General features: G+C 39.6%; 1 non-coding gene across 1 annotated transcript; it reads left to right on the top strand.

The window, feature by feature from the left end:
• The first annotated feature begins 6,265 nt into the window (after positions 1 to 6,265).
• Positions 6,266 to 6,372, top strand: LOC122727026. Its single transcript, XR_006353005.1, has one exon. It is a non-coding gene; the product is annotated as a U6 spliceosomal RNA (small nuclear RNA).
• Positions 6,373 to 7,667: the final 1,295 nt, after the last annotated feature.

Genomic DNA, 7,667 nt, shown 5'->3' with positions numbered 1-7,667 from the left:
TCCTCATTATAATATTCTCTACCTTTGGGAGGTACAGGTGAGGGCCTATCTTAATTTGGAGTCCTTAGGGTCCTAAGCCAACCCCCAGACAGGTACCTTTTTTAGTGGAGGTGTGTTTTGGGGGTTCACACGTCATAAGGTGAATCTGGGGACAAATCTGGCCTTTTCTGCACATGTCTCTTTCTGATTCCCATGGCTAGTTTCAAAACACCTTCATTTTTCTTTTATTTCTAATCTGAATTTCTATAGGCTGCCAATCCCTTTATTGTTATTTGACCTGACCCTTTATGCTCCCATTATGGGTACTGATTTCTGTGGGTAAAAGAACCTAGCATCTTGACTTGTAAGTTACTCATTACCTGGGGTCTGACTCTCTTTTTGAGCTAATATCTGAATTAAAGCTTGGGTCTTAGGTTTTTCTGTTAACCCTTTTTTCACCTCCTACATCACTTATCTAGTCCAACCTATACATGCAAGGAACCCTCATTATAACATACTGATCACTGTTTAAGAATAAGATCCAATTAGTTCAGACCAGGACCTATACCAGAAGGCAACACTGGAGGATTTCCTTCTCCTCTCCACCATAAGCCTTGACATCTAGGAGCAGAGCTACATACTGATAACTACAAATTTACTGAGAACTGACTGATTTTCACCCAGTCCCCTACCCAGGCAAGTGAATTGCCTTGGGTTGATGGTCTTGGTAGATTCCAGACTCTTGATTGACTTATGGACCTCTCCCAAGCAAAATGTTCCCCCACCTGGACTTTGTTATTATATAAAAGGGTCCACCTACATTAAGTAGTTTTTATTTAGAGTTAAGTAGACTCTATACTTAACTCTGGAGCAGTTCTATACTTTCTTTTGTTAAAGGGTCATTTACATTAAGAAGTGAGTAGTTTCTGTACTGGAGCAGTCTTTTGGTTCCCTTTGTTCTGTTACCCTATGAAAACCCTGTTCCCATCTTTGGCTATTCCTAGCTTCTTGCTTTGCCATACCACTAGCTATAGTTCCTCTATCCTGATTAAAGACCTTATTTCTCCTACATTGATTGTTTCATTGATTTACAGGTTAATAATACCTAGTAAGATACACCCTTTCCAACAGGTTGAGAGTTCACCAATTCAAAAGAGTTTGAGTCACAGTGGAGGCACCCTCTAGCAGACACAGACTTAGAGAGGCAATGAATTGAGGGAGGAAGCAGTTTCAAGGAATGTGATCCCCAGCATCAAAGAAGAGAGAGGATCTTGCATTCAGGGAAGAACTAGCCCTGACAATTTAGAGTCTAGCTGAGGAGAAGAGCAGACCCTGGGAGCCCAGCTTATCAAGAGACCTCTAAGAAATGCTACACCCTCGGGGGCAGCTAGGTGGTGCAGTGGATAGAGCACCGGCCCTAGATTCAAGAGGACCTGAGTTCAAATGTGACCTCAGTCCCTTGACACTTACTAGCTGTGTGACTCTGGGCAAGTCACTTAACCCCAATTGCCTCACCAAAACAAAACAAAAAAAGAAAGAAATGATGCACCAAGGAGGGAATTATGTGATGGCTCCACAAAGAAGCGATACCAGTCTTGCAGTGAAGGAGAAGTATGTGAGAGTCATGACTATTCTATTCTATTTGTGCCCACTCTCCCTATGGATTCTGTGTTTGTGGAAGAGTCCAATTCAGGGTTATGGAACGAATTTTCTGTAGCTACTCTTTTTTTTGTTTGTTTTTGTTTTTGAGAGGCAATTAGGGGTTAAGTGACTTGCCCAGGGTCACACAGCCAGTAAGTGTTAAGTGTCTGAGGCCAGCTTTGAACTCGGGTCCTCCTGAATCCAGGGCCGGTGCTTTAGCCACCTAGCTGCCCTGCGCCACCTAGCTGCCCTGTGCCACCTAGCTGCCCTGTAGCTACTCTTCTTATGCAAGAGCTAATTGTGTCTACTGGATGACTGAAAAGATGAAGCTTACCAATGAGGGCTTGTGAGCTGTATCAGTAACCTACAAAGTACACTAGAACTTGTGGGAGTAGCAATTGTCATTTAGGGACTAGACAACTAGTTTGTGAGGGAAAACAATCCTCTTCTCAATAGTTCTCAGGAACAAAGGCTCTTTTATTTCCTTCTCGTGAAAAGAAGGCACCAAGCTAGTGGGTGCAAAAAAAATGGGGGGGGCTCGCAGGCCCTGTTTTAAACCCTAGTCCCTAACTCGAATGGACCCTCCCCTTTTTCATCATTGGTCCGATTACTCAAGGGTAACAATCTACACGCAAAAACTAGCTAATCAGAATGCAGTATTCCCATCACTAATCAGTTCTTCTTTATATGGACACAACTCAGAAGCAGACCTTATTGAGACCAGGGCTCCTTGAACCATGTGATTTTGTTAGCCCGAGGGAGAGGAGGGGATCTGAGACCTTTGTCCTAAAAACAGGTCAGGAGTATGATTGACTGTTATATCCCCATAGAGAAGAGACAACTAACCTTTTTCTCACAATAAGACACTTCACCTAGAGTCAGGAAGACCTGACTTCCAATACTTACTAGCTCTGTGACCTTGGGTAAGTCACATAACCTCTGTCTTCCTCAGTTTCCTCCACTGCTTTCCAGGGTTACTATGAGGAACAAATGAATATTTGTAAAGCACTTAGCACAGTACTGATACATAGTAGGTACGAGGAGCATTCTGGAAGGGGGTGCTACATACTCTTTTTTTTTTTTTTGGTGAGGCAATTGGGGTTAAGTGACTTGCCCAGGGTCACACAGCTAGTAAGTCAAGTGTCTGAGGCTTGATTTGAACTCAAGTCCTACTGACTCCAGGGCCGGTGCTCTGTCCACTATGCCACCTAGCTGCCCTTGCTACACACTCCTTTAATGACAGCCTTTTACCCTGCTTCTCTTTGTATTCTCCAACTTCTTATATGCAGTATGTAAGTCCAATGTACTATGGGCCATTCTCTTATTTTTCAAGTGCTTTTCAAATTTAATTCTGTAGAGAATGCAGTATTCCATGATTCCCTGAAAAACATCATAACAGGACCTGCATTTTTATCTATCTATATAGACTCAGGGTCTATTTTATGGGTAATATTATTAACAACAAACACAAAAACAATTTCAGATTCAATTATTAATATTACCTCACCACTTCACACTTAAATTGTATTTTGTGCTCTTCAAAGTTCTTTTACATTCTTTATCTCATTTTTGTTGTTAGAGAAACCGATTTTCATGGAGGTTAAGTGACTTGTCCAGGATCACAGGGCTGAGACTAGTCTTCTGACAGAAAGTCAAATGTGGTTTCCATTATACATTTATCTATTCAATATAGTACCTTGAATATATTTGTTTAATTGGATTATTTATAACTCACATTTATATAATGCTTTAAGGTTTGCAAAATGCTTTTTTTTACAAGTCTAAAAACAATATGGTACTGGAGTCAAAAGATCCACTTACAAATTCAATTTACTACCCCTGTAACCATAGGCATTTTACTAATCCCTTGGGGTCTCCATTTCCTCATCTATAAAATGAAGAAATAATTTTTTTTTTGTTTTGGCAGGGCAATGAGGGTTAAGTGACTTGCCCAGGGTCACACAGCTAGTAAGCGTCAAGTGTCTGAGGCTGGATTTGAACTCAGGTCTTCCTGAATGCAAAGAAATTAAAATTAAACTAATTCTCTCAAGTCATATGATTTAGTTAGCACAAATATTATTATCCTCATTTTATAGATGAGAAAACTGAGGCTGGGAGAGATTTTTTTTTTATTGACTCACCCAGGGTCACAGAACTGTGAAGTGTTGGGGACTCAACATCTTTTTACTAGGCTACAATGCTTTCAGAAGTTCAATAAACATGTATTAATTTTCTTGTATTTTTGTTCTTTTCCCATATTCTAAATGCTTGATTTATGTACATTCCATCTAATAATTGTCACTATTACTGAATTTTAAATCTTAAAAAAAAAAAAAGAAAGAAAGAAACCTGTTTGGCATGAGTCCAACACCAGGACCCTGTTAGTTCAGGTTCAGTATAAGAGTGAAATAATAGAATTGAAAGTGATTGAACAGTCTAAAAAAGGACATTTATTTTGCCCTATACAGAAAGGATATGCAAAAGTATACAATGGCACTTGGCTCCTCCCTGTCTCCATGTGGAAATAGTATAGTTAGCAGGGCAGGATATAGTGACTATAGTGGCCTTCAGAAATCTTGGAAGCTGTAGATTGGGACCAATCAAGTCTCACAGATAGCTTTGTTGGCTTTCAAGAAAAATTAATTCCCATTTCTGAGGTCTTACTGCAATACCTATTATTTTACACAATGGCCATTTTGTTTTGTTTCATTTTTACTGTTTCCATGCACTAAGCTTATTTAGACTGATGTGTAAACTAATCAATGTCATTATTCCATCCACTGGTGAGGCTTACAACCCGTTGAAACCCTTCTTATGTGGTTTCTGTTGTCTAATCTTTTTTTTTGTTTTTTTGTTTTTGTTTTTTTTTAGTGAGGCAATTGGGGTTAAGTGACTTGCCCAGGGTCACACAGCTAGTAAGTGCTAAGTGTCTGAGGCCGGATTTGAACTCAGGTCCTCCTGACTCCAGGGCCGGTGCTCTAACCACTGTGCCATCTAGCTGCCCCTCTGTTGTCTAATCTTAAGTTCTCCAGAGAAGGTTCACCCAATATGCTTGAGACCTTTTTCTGGTTCTTTTATTATCTTGGGTATACCCAATGAAGAAGTACTATGCTTATCTAACTATCGCTTTTTATTCTTGCTATAAGACCAGTTCACCTCCCTTCCTGGTCCTTTATGTTTTTCATTATATAGATCTTTTACATCACCTCTCTTCCATAAATCATTGTTTGTATCGTGCCACAACCTTTTCATTCCACCATATCTTTCCAGTGTCCTTTGAAATGCTTGTAATTTTTGTTCCCCTGGCATCTTGATGTTCCTTAAAGCATGTAGCCACATAAGATTAAAGAGATGGGCTTCTGTGGGAACAAGAAGTACTTAATAATTTTAAAAAGAGCCATGCTTTCATTAATCATGTAACAACATGTTAACTGAATTTAGCAGTGAAGAGATTTTTAACAGTTCTGTTTGGTGAAACCAAATTTTTGTAGACTTACATTAGCTGTCTTTTTCCCCATTAAATAAACTACCTTATCATTACCTAGATTTAAAAAAGACCCCAAAACTTAGGTATTTAAACTCAATATGACCAGAATTTATTATTTTTACTCACAAACTCCTTCTTCTTTTGAATTTCCCTATTTCTGCTGAAAACATTACCATTTCTTTTAGTTTCTCAAGTTCATAAACTAAAAAAATCCAATCTTATTGGATCATAGATCTAATCCAACCATTTCATTTTGCAATTGAGGACACCGCGGCCCAAGAAAGTAAAGTGATTTGTCCAAAGCCCTATAGGTAATGTTAGAGACAGTATTTAAACCCAGGTGCTTTTTCCTCTGTCTGTAAAATATTCTCAACACTTTACACTCCCTCACTATTAAAATCAGTCACTAAGTCTTGGTGATTCTATCTTGACCACATACATATCACTCACATGGGTCAAGGCTCTAGGTCAGTACCTCATTACCTCTTGCCTGAACAGTCACAATAGTATTCTAATTGGTTTCTCCGTCCACACTTTTCCCTTTTCTAATCCATCTTCCATCCAAATGCCAAATTGAGATTTCTAAAAGATAGTTCAGACTATGTGATTCCCCTGCTTCAAAAGCTCCAGTGGCTCATTATAGACTCCAGGATAAAATGCAAATTCCTCTGTCTGGCATTTAAGGCCCTTGAAAATTATGACTCCAGCCTGTTGTTCATTTTTTCAATTGTGTCTGACTCTTCATGACCACTTTTGGGGTTTTCTTGGCAAAGATACTGTAGTGGTTTGCCATTTCCTTCTCCAGCTCATTTTACAGATGAGGATACTGAAGTAGACAGGGTTAAGTGACTTGCCCAGGGTCACAAAAGCTAGTAAGAGTCTGAGGCCAGATATGAACTCAGGAAAATAACTTCCTGATTCTAAGGCCAGTGCTCTATCCACTGTGCTACCTAGCTACCCTGATTCTAGCCCACCTTTCCAAGTATTATATGCTATTATAATCTCCTTCATGTATTCTAAGGTACAAAGGAGTCTACCTGCTGTTCTTCATCTATCACCATCTCTCCCATCTCCCATGCCCTTATACAGGATATGCCCTCAAGCCTGAAAGGTGCCCCCAAAGGGCCCCTGAAGAAGTTATTATGAAACACTTTCTCAGTGCTCACCTCAAGAGCACATATATGAAAACAGGAACAATATTGAAAAGATTAGCATGCCCCCTATCTGAGGGTGACAATCAAATTTCTGAAGGATTCCATATTTTTCTTTAAAATGTTCAAGAACTATGATCAACACAAAGACCAATCACAAAGCCAGAGGACCGATGATGAAGTACATTATCCTCCTAACCTTAATTCAGAATAAGACATTGTAAGGGCTAAAATTCTAGCTATACCATCTAAAACCTAATGAGTGGTCACCAATAAATTATAAGCTTTAGCAAGACTATTTAAGTATTTAAGTATTTATTACAGAGCATTAGGATCAGAGAGAAAGGTAAAAATCTAACTATTTCTAAGAGACCCTATCATCTGACCCACCATGGTGAGGTCAGGAACCAAAAGAGACAGCACCCCTTCACCCCTGTCTGCTTCCTACTCCGTGTCCTCCTCCCAGAAATGGGAGACTCCTCAAGTTGATTGGCTGGTAGCCTTGATAGACAGTACCCATGAGCAAACATCACTTCCTGATGCTAAGGACCTTGACCACATGGCTTGCCCTCAGAGGCCTTCTCCTCATGGCAGAGCTTTGCTACAGTAAGTCTCCAGCAGGTGGCATCATTCCAATCATTACAACATATAGTTTGGGGATACAGACAATATGAGAACTTGTTTTGTTTGACTAGGCATATTTGTTATAAAGGTTTAGTTGGGTTTTTTTCCCAATTGGAAGAAAGAGGAATTAGACTTTTTAAATAAAATAAAATTAAGTCTATAAACAAAAAAAAGAAATATTAATTCTTCTCAGATGGTTTGCAGTAATAAATCCTGTTGGTTTAACTATATCTAAATAGAAAGAACTTCAAGAGAGAAGTTGTTGAGTGATGGTTGCATGGGGAAAGTCTGGAAGAGGCAATGGGTGGCAAGAAGTGTGTTGTTTTTCCGTGGATGTGGTAGAGGGGAGACAAGAAATGAAAATGAAACTGGTATTAAAAAGGATGATTAGTAGGGCAGTGTTTTCTGAGGGATGTCACGTATGAGAGTGCTAGGAGTTGGAAGGATAATGAAAGGAAGGAGTCTGATATAAAGGAAAATGTGTTTAGATAGGATAGTCATTCCAGAGGGCAGAAGGGAAAGGTTGGGGAAAATTAGATTGAGATGTGGGGGCTAAAGTGAGTTGGGGGGAGGAAAGAGGTTAATGGAGATGAGAGGAGGATTGGTGGAAGAGGAAGAAGACAATGGGAATTCTTTATCACTTGGATTAGAAGAGTAAGATGTGGTGAAATTTGCTAGCCATGAGATGAATTACCTTTTGATTGGGACTCATACCCTCCAGAGTATGTGAATAGCAGGTAGGTGGTATAGTGGATTGAGCACCAGGCCTGGAATCAGGAAGACCC

Source organism: Dromiciops gliroides, chromosome 4 (assembly GCF_019393635.1).
Source record: "Dromiciops gliroides isolate mDroGli1 chromosome 4, mDroGli1.pri, whole genome shotgun sequence".
Lineage (NCBI taxonomy): Eukaryota > Metazoa > Chordata > Mammalia > Microbiotheria > Microbiotheriidae > Dromiciops > Dromiciops gliroides.
This window is presented reverse-complemented; position numbering and strand designations above follow the sequence as displayed.